Source organism: Vipera berus (genome assembly GCF_964194415.1).
Source record: "Vipera berus genome assembly, chromosome: 4".
NCBI classification, from domain to species: Eukaryota; Metazoa; Chordata; class Lepidosauria; order Squamata; family Viperidae; genus Vipera; species Vipera berus.
The window spans coordinates 66,225,781-66,246,919 of NC_138206.1; the positions used below are offsets into that span (position 1 = coordinate 66,225,781).

Genomic DNA, 21,139 nt, shown 5'->3' on the forward strand with positions numbered 1-21,139 from the left:
TTGTGTAGTTCTGATTAAAAGGAATAAATATGCATGCTTGACCTTTTACAACTCTTCATGTTAACACCAGAACTCAGTAAGACATTTAGTTGAAAAGAGCAGAGTGGGGTATCTTGAAATCAGGATAGTGATATATCACCAAATAATCCCTTTTCTTTCCCCTTTTTATTCTAACAAATAAAAAACACTAATATATATTATCTTCCTGAAGTGAGCAATATAGTTATTCAGCTTTATTTCCAAAAAAAGCAGCATATAACCTGATTTTTCCAATTATGATCATCATCTGTAACAGATTTATTTGGGTAACAGAGAACTATTTTGGCTACATACTGACACAAAAATTTACAAGATTATAAAATAAAATTGATTAGCTTTAAAATTCAGGGGTCTTTATTTCTTTAATGCTTTTTGTTGCTGTTGTTAAGCTGCAAAAATATCAAATAAAGTTTACATCCTTCTTGGGGAGGACAACAATCTCCTTAATCTTCTACTGGAAGCCTTCAGCTGTAAATTCTCAATTTGTCCCTTCTATCAGCACCATTCCATAATTGCGGAGAGAACAAGGAATGGTCTTAGAGGCCAGAAAAAAAAGGCACTACCATGGCAACTGACAGACAGGTGTCTGATCTTAAGTCCATTCCAATAAATTAATATGAAAAAGTATCTCAGACAACCCCCTCCCTAATTCACATGAAGTGAGGGAGGCACATTCAGGATTGCATGATTCTGTTAGTCTAGCTCAGGGGTAGGCAACCTTGGCTCAGGAATTCTGGGAGTTGAAGTCCAAGAGTCATAAAAGAGCCAAGGTTGCCTACCCCTGGTCTAGCTGTTCCAATAAAAATAGTTTAGATCTATAAATTATAGGATTGATTTCTTAGTATGGTCTGTCTTCTTGGGCTGACAGTATCAATTCAAAGGAGATGTGAATATAACAAGTATGTTATACAAGTAATGCTAGGCAAAACCTCACTTTTGTGTCTATCATAATAATGTGATCATATATCCTCACGAAGAAGCCTCCTGGGGAAGGCAAAAATAATATAGCACAAATGTTGATAGCTTATCCTGTCAACCGAATAGGCTGACAGTTTGCCACTAAAATTTAATTTAATAAGTTTGTGCTGCAGAAACAAATGGAAGTTACTATTTCAGCATTTAACGGTAACTATAAAAAAAGTCTCATAGGAGCCAACAATTTTTCATATTACACAACTACTTTTTCTAGTCATACAACCTAAATGCTTAATAATGAATTAAGCATTATTTCTACATAAACATAGTTCAAATCAAAATGTGTCCTTGTTCTCACCTCCCCCTTTTTTTTCATCTCACCTATGTGGCCATGTTAGTTTGTGACAAAAGAAAAACTGCACTTTAGAAGTTAGTAAATTTATTTGAGGTGAATTTTCACATATGACATCCACCTCATTAGATGTGGGAATAAAGTATTGTGAACACGTTTTTATAAATACATATAATGACATGAAGAAAAAGCAGATCAGGAGCATGTAAGAAAACCTGAAACTTGCTTAAGTTTATCACCTATGTGATAATTTCAATTATTGAAATATTAAATAATAATAATAATAATAATAATAATAATAATAATAATAATAATAATAATAAAGTTGGAAGGGACCTTGGAGGTCATCTAGTCCAACCCCCTGCTCAGGCAGGAAACCCTATACCATTTCGGACAAATGGCTGTCCAGTCTCTTCTTAAAAACTTCCAGTGTTGAAGCATTCACAGCTTCTGGAGGCAGGCTGTTCCACTGATTAATTGTTCTAACTGTCAGGAAGTTTCTCCTTAGTTCTAGGTTGCTTCTCTCCTTGATTAGTTTCCATCCATTGCTTCTTGTCCTGCCTTCAGGTGCTCTGGAGAACAGCCTGGCTCCCTCTTCTTTGTGGCAGCCCCTGAGATATTGGATCACTGCTATCATGTCACCCCTCACCCTTCTCTTCATTAAACTAGACATACCCAATTCCAGCAGCCGTTCCTTATATGTTTTAGTCTCCAGTCCTGTAAATCTCTACTTAATTATTATTTTAAACATTTATTGTGTTCCATTATCCAGTACCGTTATAAGATTTTGTAGCTGCCCTTTAAATGTTCAAATATTATAAGCATTGTAATCTACGCATATTTCATATGATGATTGTTCTTCTATTTCTGATCCAAACCAGTGAGTAGAAATTACATTTCATATCCTGCTTTTAATGCCTCTTACTAGTAATTTTGTTAATTAACACTTCCAAGTATAGCTTTTCTTCAGAATTCAGGAAACTGTGAAATTGCTTTATTGGTGATGAGCAGGCTGAAGAAATGTTCCCAATTATTACTGTGCATCTGGAGTAAAAAAATGCACAAACTCAGTTATCTAGCACAGAGAATTAAAGCAATACACAAACATCTTCTATTAGTAGATGATTAATTATCTTATGTTAAAGATTCAAGACATGTTGATGGATAGCCCATTGCATTATAATCTTGTTTGGTTACATGTAACCTAAGCAATGGAATATGAATAGGTAGATAACTTTACATGGGTTCCATAAAGAACGTTCATCATATTAGTTTTTGTAACAACACACATAATAAGTCAAAATTTCTATCACTTGGGAAGAGGAGGAAGAGGAGGAGGGAAACCATAGCTTCACATTTTAATTACTAGCTCAAATTATATCCTTCCCCCCCCCAAAAAAAAATGAAGAATTAAAAACACCCAGTCAATCTGATTAGAGTTTGGAGATGAAGTTTGTTTAATTTGACAGCAATAAATTCCTAATGCTTGTTAAAGCAAAAGTAATATCATAGCTTACTTTAACTTGGCATATATCACTTATTTTTCAGCAAGGAGGATTTTGGATTAGCTGTTTGAATTTCTTAATTTAAAATTGATAGATTTTTAAAGAAAGAAATCCTAGACTAAAAATCTTCTTTTCTACTGAAAAAATAATTCTTTGTAAAATACAAAGGAAATTAAATAAATTTTTGCTTTTACTCTGTATGCATTCAGATATAATTCAGCTTTTAAAAGGGCACTTGTCAACATATGGATTGACAGTTGGTACAAGAAAATGTTAGTTTTTCTTATTCTTCACAGCTTAGAGGAAAATTACAAGCATCTTTCCACTTAACAATTGCAATGTAAACTACCAACTTTCATGGTTAGAGGAGACTGGTTAAACATATATGTACTAACTAAAAGATAAAACATCAGCTGTTGGAAATGAATCAAAAGACTATTAACTAACATTGTAATGAACATAATTTGCCTTCTGTAATAATAACTATTGCCAGAGTCATGCTTAATGAACAGAATAGCCTTTTATGCACAGATAAGGCAAAAAAAATTACTTTACACCTTGCCAAATGATTTGAATGGAATGCTGTAGAACAGGGGTTTCAAACTGCCGGCCCGCAGATGCATCATAGCGAAACTGCGCCCATCCCATTTCCGGCAATGGCAAAAAAAGTCACTATACGTCATGACACGTCACATGATGTTGCGAGTTTGACACCCCTGCTGTAGAAAAAATTTTCTCAACTTTAAGACATGTGGATTTCAACTCCCAGCATAGCAAAGTTGCCAAGGTTGAGAAACACTGCTATAGAAAGTTTAACTGCTCTGTGAGACTTCCATCAATGGAAAAGTCAGGAAGCAAGAAACACAAACAGCTTACAATACCAATGCCTACTGTTACGTATTGGGCTTGTGGTACCACACCACGTGCGTCTCCGGTCATGCAATTGGTCAGCCCCAGGCGGCAAGCACGAGTTCAATCCTATTGGCTGCTACTGTAGGGCTAGGCTATATATTGTGGCTGGGTGCGGCCCAAGCTCAAGTACAGTTCCAGTAAGAATAAAAGAATGAGTTTCTCTGTACTCAGCCTTGTGTCTTCATTCCTGCTCACCAGAGCCCACGACTTAACACCTACTACAAAAATCTGACAGGGAAATATGGCAGCATGTCAAAATGAAGAGACAATATGAAAATCTTTGCCCCCTTGAACAAACAAACTATCAAGCAATTCCACTGAGAATATGTTTGCAGTCCTGTACAAAGTATAACGATCTGAAGACCTATCAAAGAAATACACACAAGAGACACACAGAGACATAGATACTCATGATTTAGATGATAAAAAAAAATCCACTTGAAATAACTCAAGTAGTTTTAAAATGTCTAAAATAGTGGTATTAAATTAAGTGACAATAAATTAAGAAGTGAATTTTAGTTTGGGCAATATCTTCCCAAATTTTCTAATACCAGGAATCTCTCTAAGTACATACAGTATATCAGTTTTGAAGTAGTATTTCTTTGAGCAACATTTATTTTTTTATAAACTGATAGATATCCATAAATATATGCATTTACTAGGATAGCTTTATCAAAACAATGGAGATGTGAAAATGGATTTCAGACAAATCTTTGAACTATGCTAATGGCTATCCATGTTATTACAAAGAAATATGCATTTTCTGATAAAAGCTTGTAATACCTTTTAAAATGCTGGTTTCTAGCCCAAAAGTAACAGAGCATATCTAGATAATGGAAAGTTTCCTCGATTCTACCAAAAAGAAAATAATCTTTTTAGTTGTATAATCTTTAATTTCTGAGTAGAGAGTTGTATATTCTTCTCTTCTAAGAAATAATCATTATTACTAATGAGTATCTAGAAGCGAGGAGCACTAAATTTGATCTCTAATGAAAAATGGCCTATATTAAGGCACTATTTTTAGACATGATTGCATTTGCATTTATATTGAGGACCTATAATGTCCTCTTCTCTTTCAGACACATAAATTTGAGACACTTGATTCTGAATATCAATGAAAAATTTACAGAATATTTGGTGTACAGATTTAACCAATGTCTAAGATAATATCAGAAATCAGGACAAAAGTACTACTGTATGTTCTTCCTTAGCAGTAATCTCTACTTTCTATCTGGCAAAGGGATTATCTAATATTAAAATAAAAAAGCAAAATAAATATAAATGATACAAACGTGTACAAATGGCAATTTTTAGAATAGTTCAGAATTACTTTCTTTTCTTTGGAAATTATCATTTTCTGGCATTTTCATAACTCTGAAGTATTTATTTATATAAAGTATTTCATTCTATCATCTTTATTTCCTTTAAAAGAAAATAAAAATAAAAATAAATTCTTCTTCCTCAAGGAAAAAAAAAAACAGTCCAGTTGCCTTTTCAAGAAAAAAAAGCACCTTTGAGGTTCCTCTAAAAGGGTTCACAAAACACAGTTCACAAAACACAGTAAAATAGTGTGAAAGCCAATACATATAATACCAAAAGAAACAGTATGCATATTTGCTATGTTAACATGTTGTGATACTGCTTCAGTCCCTGACATGTTGATTGTTGCGATGAGCGACCGGTCAGGGTTCTGGCTTCAACTCTTAGAGCCCCTTAACAGGGGTGGGAATTTAGAGAGACCCTCGTAAAGGTGGACACCTTGAGTAAGGAAGGATCTTGCCTTTTACCACCGACCCAGTATGCCGGAAGTTCCGACGGTCATACTTGGGAACTGCGATGATTTAGGCAGAGTTAGAGACAGAGTAAGACAAACTGAGGCACCTAATACAAGAAAGTGAGGGAGCATGGAGTGCTCGGGGTGGATGATGTGTGCCTCCTCTAACAGCTCCACAAACCCTCCTTTTATTAAGCTGTTTCATTTGGGAGGGGTGAAGTACACATGAGGAATTAACATAAAGGAAAAACATAACTCATTGCATACATCTGCTAATGAACATATGTGAGGTCAAAGGAAACAATAAAACATAGTTTATGCTAACAGAGAACTGATAATGAAGAGGGTAAAGGTCATTACAGGAAACAATAAAGCATAGCTTATCATATTACAGAGAATACAAGGGTTGTCATAACTTGAAACATAACTTGAAACATAAAAGACAAGTCTTTGTTATAAATGAAGCAAGGAGCAAAGGTTTATCACAGGAAGGCAGAGGCCCTATCTTGAAGCAAGGACATCTTCAGGAAAACTATATACTGGGCAATTTAAATGAAACAAGTCTTTGTTGTATACACATGTGAATCAGAGACAGGAATGTGGTTGTAAATAAGAAAAGAGTTTTATCACCAGAGGCAGAGATGGAATGTAGGAATGTGGCCTTACAATTGCAGATTTGGAGAGAAGGCAGAAGTGTTAACTTTGCAAATGGGGGGGAAGGCAGAAGTGTTCAAAGAAGGTCTTTTGCAGGCAGAGGAAAGCAGATTAATATAGGAATTAAAAAAGGTCTTTTGTAGGTCTGGGTTCTCTACAACTCCTCTTTTTCTGTTTTTTAAAGCCAATTACTGAGAAGGCCCCTCAATGTCCAAGAACTTTCTCTTCTAGGATACTTACGCTGGAAAAAGAGAAATCCTCCGATACCTCCTGAGCCTGCGTCAATGTTCCTTTCAAAGAGTGTTGGTGTGAGGGTGCATCAGTCTCTGGGTCAGAAGTGAATTCTAAAAGAGGGTGTTTGTATTCACTGTCAACAGTGTGTTTCATCAACAGAATGTCATCGCTAATGCTGCTCAGCCTTCGTTGTAGAAAATTTAAAAGTTTACCCATAACACATGGGCCAATTGCGCATGCAAGTAATAATAAAATTAAAGGACCAGCTATAGCTGAGAAAAGGGTGGTCAGCCAGGGAGAGAAGTTAAACATTCCTTGATACCAAGTATAATGCTGCCATGGAGTCAAGCACATTCAAAGAAATACTGTTAGTAATACTTCTGATAAAAATAGGCAAGACACAAGGTAAAATAATACATCCTAATACAAGCATACTAATAAAAGCTACAATAGCTTGTAAACCAGGTACTTTGGGAAACCAGGAGCCAAGTAATTCCTGAAAGTTGAAACCATTTCAAGTTTGGACAGGAACATGAGCTACAGAGTTCACATAGATGATGATAGTAGACTCGTTGTTAACAACAGGTTGTTCCTTCTGGGTCCATGCGATGGGCAAAAACAGTGTGAAAAGAGTCATTTTTGACTGGAACCAATGTCAAAGGTGTAAAGAACAGGATGGGATAGCTGGTGAACTGGAGTTGACGTCTGGGGTGAGCTTTCAGATGGAATTGTGTTTTAGTGGCATCAGTCAGTGGTGTAAGAACAAAGCTGAAAAAAGTCACAAACCATGCTGTCATCTTTAATGGGTTCTGCAGTTGTGTTTGTGGAGGCATGATACGAATGAATGTGGCGACCTGGGATCCACAGCACTTTGTCTGGCAGTTGAGTAGCTGTGTAGGTTGAAAGGGAAAAAAAAAATTTGACAAGCAAAAATTGAAGCAGCCAGTTCAGCTTTTTGAGCTGACCGCTGGGGTGTTGTTTGCTTGGTTAGTGCGAACAATTTGCATTGCAAACGATAATCGGGTGGTGGGTGGCAAGAAACCTTGCCATGCCAATCAGCTAAGGAAAATTGCAATTCACTTGAGGTTTGAAAAAATGATTCCCAAATTTGCAAAGACATAAAAATAATTGTGCTTCTCTGGTTAAAACAGAAACTTTGGGCGTGTGGGATAAATGAATCCATTCCAAAATTTTCAATTGGTTAAACAATAGCAACATTCGACTCCCATCATGCAACATCTACCTCTCACTTTCTGCTACTTCCCATGTTTCTCCCTATCTATAGTACATTCTTGTTCCTTCAGCATTCTAAGGCTTGTGTTCACAAATCCGTGCAAACCAACTTAAAAACCACTTTTCTGTTTCTCCCTTCTCTTTTCCATTCATTCACTGCCCGTCTGCCATTCTGGCCTAACTTCTGACTTTTCTGCTTCCAGCTTCTATCAACTTTTGCATGAGCCAACTGTTTCTCTTAGCTATTAATCAATCCTCTACATTTCTCTTCTCCAAAAGTATTGAAGTTTCCATAATCATATTTAGATTCAGTGTATCTTTATTAACAATCTCAGAGCCTGTTGTAAGGCATAAAATCCACAGGTTAGTGCTGATTAAGGGAGGGAAATTCTCCCAGATATCACCTTCTATCAATGTGTCCTGCACACAGACACAAAAACATCAAAAACAAAACAAAAAAAACAACAAAAAAAAACAACTCCACAAAAAGATCAGAGTAATTTCTTTTGGGTGATGTTTAACTAAAACTCAAAGAATTCCAAAAACTTCTTTTGGGTGATGTTTAACTAAAACTCAAAGAATTCAAAAAACTTGTCCAACAAAGAATCTCTCCTCTTTCGAGTAAAAAAAATTGCAAGCTGAAACTGCAAGAGTGGGCATCAAGCTTCACATCCACCCCCCCTTTCTCAGACTGGAATTCTAAGCAGAGAAAAAAAAAAATGGTTAAAAGAACCAGCCACCCCCCCTCCTTCTGGCTGTCTCTCCCTTTCTCACTCTTAAAGTAACACAGCAGGGTTGGGGTGGGGGTAAAAGAAACTTTACAAAAATCTCACCACCAAAAAAAAAAAATAAATAAAAGTTTGCTCTCCTTTACATGCATTTACTCTCACACATCATCCATGGCTTTTACAACAATAAAATCTGCAGTTTACTGTTCCTTTCACACACTCACATTTACATATCAGCAAATTAACTCATTCACTTCCATTCTGACTGCTTGCATAAACAATTTCACATACAAAAATTTCATTTCATACTTTCTGCAGACAAACCATACATTATTAAATAAGGCCTTTTTGTTTGGTGTTATCAGAGAGGATTTTGACCCTCTTCCAAGTCTTGGAAATAACACAGAACAACACAGACAGACATATATACACAGATACTATTAAAACAACATTTATTTAGACATATGGCTTGTCCTACGAGAGGTGAGAAAAATCATGAGTTGATTCCAACCGAACATGGTTTCTATAGGGCCCTTTAACCATCTCCTATTTTTCTCACCATTCCAAGTCCAAGCTTAATGTTCCAAATGTCCATATATATACATATATATATATACATACACATAAAATAAAACAAAACACACATATCAATTTGGGGTTTTAGGCCAAAACAATAATCCAAAGAGCTAGCTAGATCTCAGGCAGGTCCAGGCAGTTGAAATCAACAGGCATGCCCCTGGATTTTACTGAGAACAGCTCGCCCCAAGAGGCTCTTTCAAGCCCCACATAAGCCAATTTTAACAGGAGTTATCCACAAAGTCTGAATAAGCCTGATTGGGATCTTGATAAACCTTTGCAAAACCTTCCTGTATCAATTTAAAAGCCTCCCTTGGGCTTTGAGCCTGTTGGTCATTAGTAATGAATTGTCCCGTGCCAAACAATTGATCCCTATTTATTCCTTGAGGTAATACAGCAGAAATTTTTCTCTATTTCTTTTTTATTTATATTCAGATTCCCAAACAAGATATTGTGATAGTCAAAATCATGTTAGCTTACCTATACTTATTAAAAATCCTTACACATAGTTGATGAAGTCATGATGCAAGGGTGAATTGGTTAACCTCCGGCTGCTGGTGGCGGCAAAAAATTAACAAGATAACAAGATGACAAACTGAAAAAGGCTTAATGAAAAAGAGAATCCGTGAGAAGTTCAGATGGGTTAGAAGCATTAAGAGGAGAAAAGAATAAAAAAAATGTCCCGGGGGGGCATGAGCTACAGGCATAGAGTGAACTAAAGGTGCCTCTTGAGTGAGGAGAGAGATTTGGAGAAGGAGGAGGAGGGAAGGGGGGAGGGGGGGGTTTTGAAATAGCAACAAGCTCAGAGGCTTTTTCCTCTTTGCCGAGAGCAGAAAGAGAGACAGGCACAGCAGGGCAAAAATAAAAGGCAGAAGGAAGATTCTCCGGAGGCAGAGCAGAGGGGGGGACATGCACAGCAATAGGAGGAAGTTTCTCTGATTTTTCATAGGGTGGGGGTGGCACGGATGAAGGCAGAAGATCAGAAGAGTGATCAAGAGGTTTAGAGATAGAAGATGTTAGATCTAAAGGAGATGGCAAGAGTTTTAATGCTGCCATCACTGCTTGCCATGCAGACAAAATATCAGCAGGCGCCCTGGGATGATTGTGAAGATATTTACGTAGCTTTTCCCAGGTTATAACAGACAAAGTGCCTGATTCTGGATAAGCCAGACAATTTTTGTTAATATATTGTAAAAGTTTTGTTAAAAGTCTCCTTCCTACAAGATGGACCATGGTGCCATTGTGTTTTTGAACAAAATTAGCCTTCTGCATTATATTAAAAAGTTCGTCCCTATGCCCTGACGAAACTTTGAAAGGTGATGAGCCCGTTTACTCACGAGTAAAGCCTTCTCCGAGGTGCGTGGAAACAGGAATGCAGGTAGCACACCCCTAGACAGGAGTCGTACTACGGAGTTGAAGCTGAGCGATCCAACGGACGAGCCCCCAGTTGTTGCGATGAGCGACCGGTCAGGGTTCTGGCTTCAACTCTTAGAGCCCCTTAACAGGGGTGGGAATTTAGAGAGACCCTCGTAAAGGTGGACACCTTGAGTAAGGAAGGATCTTGCCTTTTACCACCGACCCAGTATGCCGGAAGTTCCGACGGTCATACTTGGGAACTGCGATGATTTAGGCAGAGTTAGAGACAGAGTAAGACAAACTGAGGCACCTAATACAAGAAAGTGAGGGAGCATGGAGTGCTCGGGGTGGATGATGTGTGCCTCCTCTAACAGCTCCACAAACCCTCCTTTTATTAAGCTGTTTCATTTGGGAGGGGTGAAGTACACATGAGGAATTAACATAAAGGAAAAACATAACTCATTGCATACATCTGCTAATGAACATATGTGAGGTCAAAGGAAACAATAAAACATAGTTTATGCTAACAGAGAACTGATAATGAAGAGGGTAAAGGTCATTACAGGAAACAATAAAGCATAGCTTATCATATTACAGAGAATACAAGGGTTGTCATAACTTGAAACATAACTTGAAACATAAAAGACAAGTCTTTGTTATAAATGAAGCAAGGAGCAAAGGTTTATCACAGGAAGGCAGAGGCCCTATCTTGAAGCAAGGACATCTTCAGGAAAACTATATACTGGGCAATTTAAATGAAACAAGTCTTTGTTGTATACACATGTGAATCAGAGACAGGAATGTGGTTGTAAATAAGAAAAGAGTTTTATCACCAGAGGCAGAGATGGAATGTAGGAATGTGGCCTTACAATTGCAGATTTGGAGAGAAGGCAGAAGTGTTAACTTTGCAAATGGGGGGGAAGGCAGAAGTGTTCAAAGAAGGTCTTTTGCAGGCAGAGGAAAGCAGATTAATATAGGAATTAAAAAAGGTCTTTTGTAGGTCTGGGTTCTCTACAGTTGATGATGATGATGATAACTTTATTGTCACTTTGAATGTACACCAATCGGCATACATCAAAATGAAATTTCGTTGCATACAGCTCTCAAAGGGTCACCACCATATATACTCCTTGTTCGGGGCCCGCTCAAATTTCACATTGTCCATTTTAGTCTCTAGGGAGTGAACGATGGCAAACAGGACAGATGGAAATGGGGCTCCATGTGGATTAGCCCTCAAATTCGCTTGTATTCTGACAACCTCGCCTTCTTTCCTTTTTCTGATCCTGACTCTTCCACCCTTTCCTTAAAGAGGCCTTGCTTCTTTTCGCCCCTGGAGCACGCTGCTGCCGCCACCACCAACTCCTCCAAAAGCCTCTCTCTCTTCCTCTGGGCCTGCCGACAGCCTCATCCAGTTCCTTTGCTCCATAAGCTCCAGGTCCTCTCCTCCTCTGCCTCCTCTGGAAACAGCCCTGATTTGCAGTAGAATCCATCACTGGGCCAGCAGTCAGATCTTGCTGCTGGTAGAACAAATTCAAACAGCGCCAACGACTTTTAACGGTCTCACCAACAGTTCCAAAACAACTAGAAACTCGCCATGCCAGCAAAGATTGTCAGTCATATGTTGTATGTTACCTTAGTTCCACCATGTTGCTCAAACACATTAAAATCTTCCTGATCATGTGGCCTATAGCCTTTACTATCCCTCCCAAAACTATTCGCCTTCAAGAGCCAATGCAGCCGCAGCCATTCCAGGCGCCGCCATCTTAGAACTTTTACAAGAAGAGCAAGCCAGCAGATATCCTAACCTGTATAAATGAGAAGTTCAGTTGTTCTTTTAGATTCTCCTGAGAAAAAGACAAATGGACCAACGAGCAATAGTGTAGACAGCCTATTTTCCACTCAAATTAAGCCTGAGTAATCAACAATAGTACTAAGTGTGATGACCAAACTTGAGCAATACCTAACAGGTCTAAAATCTATTAACAGAAATATTACCAAAGACACTACTATAAAAAATAAAATCACTTGTAATTAATGAATGGTTTAAGCTATAGACTCTGTTCTCAAATTTTGAAATGGCTCACTTTGTATGTGATGGTCATGATTTATTCAAAATACAGAATGACCTAATTGATTTATTAAATAGCACCTGTAGAGACATTGATGAAACATTAAAATACTTTTAAGCCAAAAGAAAGCTATTACACTGTTTTTTTCTTGTTGTTTTAAACTCCTTTTTGTGCACAGGAATAAATTACACTACAACCTACAACCTGTAGTTGCAGCTTTCTACAGTTGTTCTTCTAATTTAATAAGTATGACACCTTTCCAGACTTCATCAGAAATATCTCCCAGAGCATCATCCGGTGAAGCAAATACTAAAGGAATATGAAATGAAACAATCCTATGCAAGGGAGTCAATTTGTTATTATGATAAACTAGCACATTTTTTAAAAAGAGATTGTTTTGACATAAAAACTAAATAGAAAATCAGTAGGCTGCAAACCAAGACATAAGCATCTTGTTTCTTTGCAACTTTAACTTTGAGTCTTTCAAAGGTCCCATTGAGATGTAGAAGAGAAAAATCATGTCTTCTTATAAATGGGTATTTTGTGATCAAATATATTTGTCACAGTAGCTACTGTATTTGGTAATGGCACCTAGCATTTGCTGACTAAAGTACCAAATGTGTCCCAGGGATCAGAAAAGGGACAAGATGACAGAGAGGAATTGTCCATTGCCATCTAGAGAAATACAGTAGAAGCTAATAATAAACAGAGGAATAATTTGGGGAATGATCTATACTGGATTACTTGCTCAGTTGCTGAGCAAATTATTTTTTCTCCCCTCAAGGAAAACCTGGCTGCCTCAGGCAAAGCTGGCTTATTTTTCACAAGCTTGTAAGTGTAATGATAATTTGATAATTTCTTCTATGCTGCACATTTAACCTCTTTAATGATACTGTACTCTCAGTGAGATTTGGTTCTGCTTTCTTTGCTGAAAGTGATGTGAGTTATAGTTTGCATTATTCACAACTTATGCACCACAAAAGATATTCCATTGCCCTCATTAATCATCACTTAAATTTAAATGAAATGTCCAAATTTCCAACTCAGCAAAAGCATTATGGGGTACATAATATAATTAAATCACTAAAAGTGCTTAAATGAACAGCATATGCTAAGTCTCTCACAAAGTTGGGTTCACTGGTTTATTTTACCTTCCATGTAAAAGGTTTAATTATTATACTGAAACTAATAAGAAATTAATAGATTTCTAAGGTTCTGCAAGCCCTCAAATCTTATAGCCGTACATTAATCTTAATTACAAAATGTATGGTTGAGTTCCTTCCGTATGAGTTATTACAACATAGAGGAAACTGGGGGGGGGGGACTTGTAAACTCTTCAGTGAATATATAAGACAAGATGTATGACTGTCAGCAAATAATTTATGAATGAACTAAAAAAATGCAAGCAAACCTTAGAATGAAGGTTCTCATATATTCATTCACCTACTGTATATAGTTGTTTCAAATTGCTTTTCATTGTTAAAATTGTATAATTGCTATTGTGGCAATACTTTAAAAAATGTAGTACTGTGCCTATCTGACTGCAGAAGAAAATAGGTAGATAAATGCATGGTTACTCAGTGAATATATCCTGCTTCATGTTTTGAATATAATTAAGGACTGGTTCACAAATATAAAACTTTCACCTTCCATAGCCTTATAATTCCATGTCATTTCCATTGAGAATGATGGTCTGAAAACTGCTTGAAAAGCCCAGCTACTCAGCCTCTTTATAAGATTTATTTTATTTTATTTATTTTTATTACATTTATATCCCGCCCTTCTCCAAAGACTCAGGGCGGCTTACAAGCTTAGCAAGATCAGGTACATCCTATTGATTCCTACAAGGATTGTTTGATCTTTGTAGACTGGATAGGTTCAGCTCTAGTAGTTCTCTATCCAGTTCTCTTGACAACTCATTATGGCAGGACTATAATATTATATCTTAACTTGACCTGGAACATAAAAAGTGGTTTATGTTTATATTGTATAGAAAACAGAGATGCTTAGATACTATGATGGATAACCGGGTCATAGTAGCCCCCCCATCCTGACATTGTTTAGAAAATGCCTGAAAGCCTGGATTCTTTCCTTTATAGGATTTTTTTATATGGTAGTCTAAATATTTTTCTTCTAGATGGACATTGTTTTTTTCCTTGTTTTATTATTTGTTTTTAATTTTCTTTGGCTTCCAGAGTCTTGATAGGGTTCAGTACAAATGTGACAAGTAAATAAAATAAAATACTACCTAAATTCCTGGGATGAGACAGTAGTTAACTTATGGATTCATTGAGAGTTTGGGAATAATTTCTGAATGCTAATATTGTGTCTACATTCCACATCTATCTATCTATTTTCATAAATGACATGGGTCTATGTTTTTGGGGCCATAGCTGTCTTCTATCTAATAATTTCTCCAATGTCAAGGTTTTCCTGCTACTAAGGCAACAATTGCATGTAGCAAGGAAAACATTAATCCTTCTTCCATTTTGTATTCCATGCAAATTGTACACCGTTCTGTTCTATTTCTATTAAGTATGTTTTTTTAGGATTGCTGAGAGTAGAATTTAAATAACTTGGAAGACTGATAAAAATTGATTGGGCTTGAAAAACTGATGAAACAGTACTCCAAATAGTTGGCTAATATTTCAGTTATATTTGTACTTCTATAAAAGACAAATACCAAGTACTACATATTCTCAAATTTCTCTCCTCTTCCCATTCATTGCACCAAACATTTATTTTACACTGATATTATAAAAAATATTTACATATAGAAGAGGCAGAGGAAGATGGGTTTATGAAGGAGCTCTATATGATCACAGTATGTGTCATTCATCAGGTTAAAGTTGTCATCCTATTTCTCAAATAGAGCACTTCAGAGAGATAAAAGAATCAAATGTCCCGAAGTTATTAATGAGACAAGATGTGTAGGCATGTAAATGTTCAGCAAAGGAAACACTTTTTTATGTGTAAAATGATGGAGGGAGGAAAGGATTAAATTAACAGAAAAGGATTAAATTTGGATCAATGGATCCAAAATTATATATACTGATTTACAAAAACAAACCTCTAGTAGGCTACATTAGTGTAGTATAGGGAATTTTTATAAGGAACCATGAAAATATACTTTAGCAATCATATTTGAATAAATCAGCGCTGTGCTCAGAGATTTGAGCTTTGTATTATAAAATGTCGTAAAATTACCTCAACACGTAGAAAATCTTGGACAACATTTTGAATTTCTCCAGAATCTTGAGGAATAATTTAAGATTCAGATCTTCAGTTCCATTCACAGGAAAGTAAACTTTATGTTTTTAGTAATAGTTTGTACTTAGGTCCATTAGCACTTTTTTATTTGTCTGTCAGCAACAATGACACTTTTGCTGAGAAAATATTTAGTACACTGGCTAACACTGATTTTAAAAATTCCATAAATAAAAATGCCAATTTTACAACTGGTAAAATTGGTATTTTTTTCTAAATGAAAATGTCCAGGTAGTAAAAGAGGAGATATAAATTAAAAATGTCTCCAACAGCTCAAGATTAGCTCTGACAGAATCCATTTTCTGTGTCAATCAGTACATCTTCCAAACCCTGCTTTGTCTTCCATTGCAAGATTAACTAATTATACAACATATAGAAAATTAAATACCTCTAGCAAAAAAATTAAAGAACAAAGTCTTTTCATCTATTATAATGGACATATTAAATCATGGCAAATAAACAGAAGAGCACTGACACTAATATCCCCTAAACTCTGCTAAAGATGTTACCTAGCCTGGTAATGAAACATTCAGAAACCAACCCACAAGCTCGGAGAATTTAAATCATATTCATTACAGTATAGGACATATTAAAGGCAATAATAATAATAATAATAATAATAATAATAATAATAATAATAATAATAATAATAATAATAATAAGAAGAAGAAGAAGAAGAAGAAGAAGAAGAAGAAGAAGAAGAAGAAGAAGAAGAAGAAGAAGAAGAAGAAGAAGAAGAAGAAGAAGAAGAAGAAGAAGAAGAAGAAGAAGAAGTTGGAAGGAACCTTGGAGGTCATCTAGTCCAACCCCCTGCTCAGGCAGGAAACCCTATACCATTTCAGACAAATGGCTGGCCAGTCTCTTCTTAAAAACTTCCAGCGTTTTTAAGAATATGAGAATATTTATTGGAATGACTTCAGTTAGAGCAGAGGTTCCCAATCCCCGGTCCATGAACCAGCACCGGGCCACAGCATGCCAGCAACCAGTCCACACAAACAAGCAAAGCCCCATCTGTGGGATGCAGGTAACACACAAAACCCGTGCCCCTCTGGTCTGTGGAAAAACCTTTCTCCATGGAACCGGTCGCTGGTTCCCAAAACCTCTGAGTTACAGCTATTAATAGATAGCAGCAAAAATCTGTTAAGATTTTCTGCCACTTAGTAATCATATAGATTTTGCAGCTCATTTCTAAAGTACCCTACTGTAATGTTAGCAGAAATAGTGCCCATGATTGGGACAGTTAGGTTAATGTGTCATTACATTCCATGGTGCACTTATATCAATTAATTGAATTGAACAGTTTAGTGCAAAGGGACAGATAACAACCAATTATCATACCGTATAATACTTTCACACACCAATGTATATAATAAAGAATCACCATTCAGATAGAAGAGATATCCACAAGGAATGATGAACACTCTGAGAGTGGCTGAGTTATGAAGGTCAGCTCTGCATGACGCAGATTATCATGGGATTCTACCTTGTTTTTTTAAGGTTATTATTGGGAGATTAAAGGGAAGAGAACAATTACACAGACGATTTTGGCTCCTTTTTTCTGATGATGTTATCACATCACTGCCACATCTCCTATCACCTTCAGCCACCAAAAATAGTAAAAATGTTAATATTATGGCCCTTGGCCACAAATGTTTATGTATCCTTGTCCTGCTGGCACTGAAAATGTTTAATACTGCATCTAGTTTGACCTGACCCTTATCTGGGCAAATTAGAAGATAGTGTCATATGAATAAATGCATCCCCAAATAAGATACTTTTTATAATTTCTGGACTTTCTGCAACCTCTCCCAGTACAATTAAAAACATAAAGAACCCAAATGAACAATTGGGAGCAAGCATAAAGCTACTTTTGACCTTTTTTCTTCTGGCTAAAAAAAAATACAAAAGGAATATGATATAGAAAGGGCAACTATTTTTATATGTTATTGTACTCGGAGGACAAATTAAACATGTCCTTAAACTTTCCCCTTTAAATTGCTTGACTTTGAATCATTTCTCTAGATTTTTTTTCTGAGTAGCTTTGCTTAGTTATTGTGTTCCATTCATATATTTTGCAATATTTCACCTGTAAGCAAAAAATGTGGATTTAGCTTTACTTTTATCATGATAACCATAATTTGGGAGAAGCAGCCTTGCTGTTAAATTAAACATAACATATGCATACTGCAGCTACAGTAGGTAAGATTTTAAAAAGTAGAAGAGGAAAGATGTTGAAATAGGATTGAATTGGAACTAATATTTCCTTTAAAATGGGGAAGCTCACTGAGTGATCAGAATTCCATGAGAGTTCCAAGATTTTCATTTTTAAAAAAATAGGGGAATTCAGATGACATACTAATTTAGAAGTAAGTCCCACTGAATGTAACAATGTTTTTATTGTGGTAGGTACATAAAGGTTACTGCAGAATCTGAAAGTGATGGCTGAATAGATCCTGCAGCTTCAATAAGTCTAACAAAATGTGCTTCTTATTACATACATAGTATCATCAAGTCATTGCAGAAGTCTGGTCATGTTGTCAATACCAACCATAACAGCCAACCTGGAAACAGGCCCAAAATAGCTGTAAATCTGTATAATTGTATTCATAAATAATGAGCCTCAATAAATTCTTATTAGGAAACAAGCCAGACAGGTTTTAGCAATAGCAATAGTACTTAGATTTATATATTGCTTCATAGTGCTTTATAGCACTCTCTAAGTGGTTTACACAGTCAGCATATTGCCCCCAACAATTTGGGTCCTCATTTTACTGATCTTGGAAGGGTGGAAGTGTTCTGTCTCAAGCAAAGGGGGCTACTATTGCTTGATATAGGCAGATAAACTCCACAGAAAGGGTTTCATGCAGATTACTTTAATTCATCAGGCATTCTCTAAACATTAACTCACAGTTAATGGAGAGATTCTTCTGAAGCCCATTTCATAATCTAAACCCAACACGTAGGTGAAAAGAGGTAGTATTTCCCATGCTGAAGGAGCCAAACAACTCCCGTGGCTAGAATTCATAAAAGCCCACTGGCCTGCACATAGCCAGTAATCCCAGGTAGCCAATCAGAAGTCCCTCCCAGTGGCCAATCCGAAACACAGATGTAACCAAGTAACTTAAATGGCTATCCCTTACCCAAAAGGCTATCCCTTAAGGGGACAGTTCTTAATTCCTAAAATAGCTATTTACTCTGACCAGCACAGCAAGGATGGGTCAGCCTTGATCTGGTCAGGATCAAACTCCTGGCAGTAGGGAGAGTTAGCCTGGAGACTGTACACCAGAGGGAAGGAGAGTGGTCAGGGTACACCAGATTCATAGAAGCAGTGGTCTACCACACTAGACAGGGACCAAAGTTCAGACTATGTCAAGAGGCCTCTGAGGTAGTCCAACATATAGTGGCAGGTATAAGATGCAGGCAGGAGCAGCATATACTAAATGACATAACCAAGTAATTAGCATTGTGTACAACCAAGTTCCCAACCTTTTCGGCTTTGTAGACTGGCAGAGGGGAGAAAGGATGGTTTCATGCATGCGACAGACAAGCGCATGCAAGCATGCAGCTCCATTTGCATGACTGGAGCACATAATAAGCATGCAAATGGAGCCCATCCACACACGCTCACCCACTGCTCACACAAATGGGGATATGCACATGTGTGCTCACCATCACTCTGCACCCTGGTTCCAAAAGGCTCAAGGTCTAATAGGGCTGCACCTTGGGGTCTGGGGACCTAGGTTCAGATGGAAGATTCCACAGAAGGTCATAGAGAATACAAAAGCTACGATCCAGTACGACTTCCAGATCCAGACAGACAAGCAAGTATTTAACAATCAACCAGACATAGTTAACAAGGACCAAAAGATAGCAGTAATGATAGATATAGCAGTGCCAAATGACAGCAACATCAGAAAGAAGGAGTATGAGAAGCTGGATAAGTATCAGGGTCTGAAGGAGAAATTGGAGAGGATGTAAAAAGTAAAGGCCAAAGTGATCCTAGTGGTGACAGGAGCACGCAGGGCTGTGACTCCTAAACTGGGAGAATGGTTCCAACAGCTCCCAGGAACAACTTGAGAGATCTGTCCAGGAAGAGTGCAATATTAGGAACAGCAATGATACTGTGTAGGACCCTCAAACATACCATAGAGAATCCAAGATTGAGGAAGACACATATCACCCATAAGGGTCAGTAGGAAATTTTTTATGGTCTATGAGATACAGGATGAGATACAGCAGCACAAGTACAATACAAAGCAACAGATCTATAGAAGTAGGGGTCTACCCACACTAGACAAAATCCAAGGTGCCGACTATACAAACAAATCTCAGAGGCAGTCCAACACATAGTGGCAAGGTATAAGATGCAGGTGGGATCAGCATATACTGAATGGCACAACCAAGCAACTGGTATTGTATACAAGAACATACTGTAGCTGTCCATGTGGAAACATTTTTCCAACTAATTTGAATTCACTTCCATTTGCATAGTCTAACTTGGTCTGCTCTTTCAAATCTTCATCAGAAATCTAATATTAAAGCAGTGTAAAGCCTATTATCAAATTTTCTTACAATCAGCACTTGCTTCATTATTTTAAAAAAGCATATATAAAAATGCGTAAAAATTAAACAAAAGATTGTTTTAAAAGAGAATGTCAATATCAAATAGCAATGGAATGTTATTGTAAAATTAAAATGTAAATAATAAGCACTATATTCCTAATCTTGCTGTGGCAAGATCTATTCCCTTTGGGGAAGAGCAGACAGAGTCCAGAGAAAGTGTAAAGATGTTTTTATTCATGTTGTTGCAATAAATCCTTATTTCCTATAGTTTCACTGTATTGTTTCCATTGTTTCTTTGTGTTCATTTTGGTGTTTACATTTTTAGGGAGCTGTGGACATTACAAGTCACTAAAATTGTTAACAAATATTCAATAATATCCAGTAATAGTTGCTTTTGAAGTTGTATACAAATAGTTACTTTGTATAAATAAAAGTTATGTTCCTTAATATTTTTCTCTAGTATAAACTCAGAATCATTTTGTCTCAGTACAAATTCAGGTGATAGATTCCAACTGGATTACTCATAAAAGGCAACAACTGAGAAACAAATAGGAAGCAACAAGGATTTTTCAGAAGTACAATAAATCATACAGTTAAATATAAGGGAACAGTATAGTCTGTATGCACACATGCACAAATCTGTCCATTGCAAGTTCCATAAACTAATATCTGGGAGATTTCATTTCTAAACAAGAATGTTAAAAATGATTTTTAAAAACAAGTGGGATGCACTGCTTATTACTTAGAAATGTACTTGCCTACAGAAATAATTCCTTTGGCTGTGGGGATGGGTATAGCAAATATAGGCTGCAATATTTATGTTATGGCTTCCAGACTGGAGATGCAAAAATTGAGACCACTACTGGATGACAGTTAAGGATGGAGAAAACTTTGCTTCAGGTTGACATCTGATGGATATCTCTATTTTTCATCCAGTAACTTTATTTATGAAGGGACCTCTA

At 36.7% G+C, this 21,139-nt stretch overlaps 1 long non-coding RNA gene across 1 annotated transcript in view; it reads right to left on the reverse strand.

Annotated features, from left to right (window-relative positions):
- Positions 1 to 2,316: 2,316 nt before the first annotated feature.
- Positions 2,317 to 21,139, reverse strand: part of LOC308667991 — a 116,144-nt gene continuing 97,321 nt past the window's right edge. Inside the window, exon 3 of the long non-coding RNA XR_014026440.1 lies at positions 2,317 to 2,350. This is a non-coding gene — a long non-coding RNA (uncharacterized lncRNA). The remainder of the gene's footprint in view (positions 2,351 to 21,139) is intronic.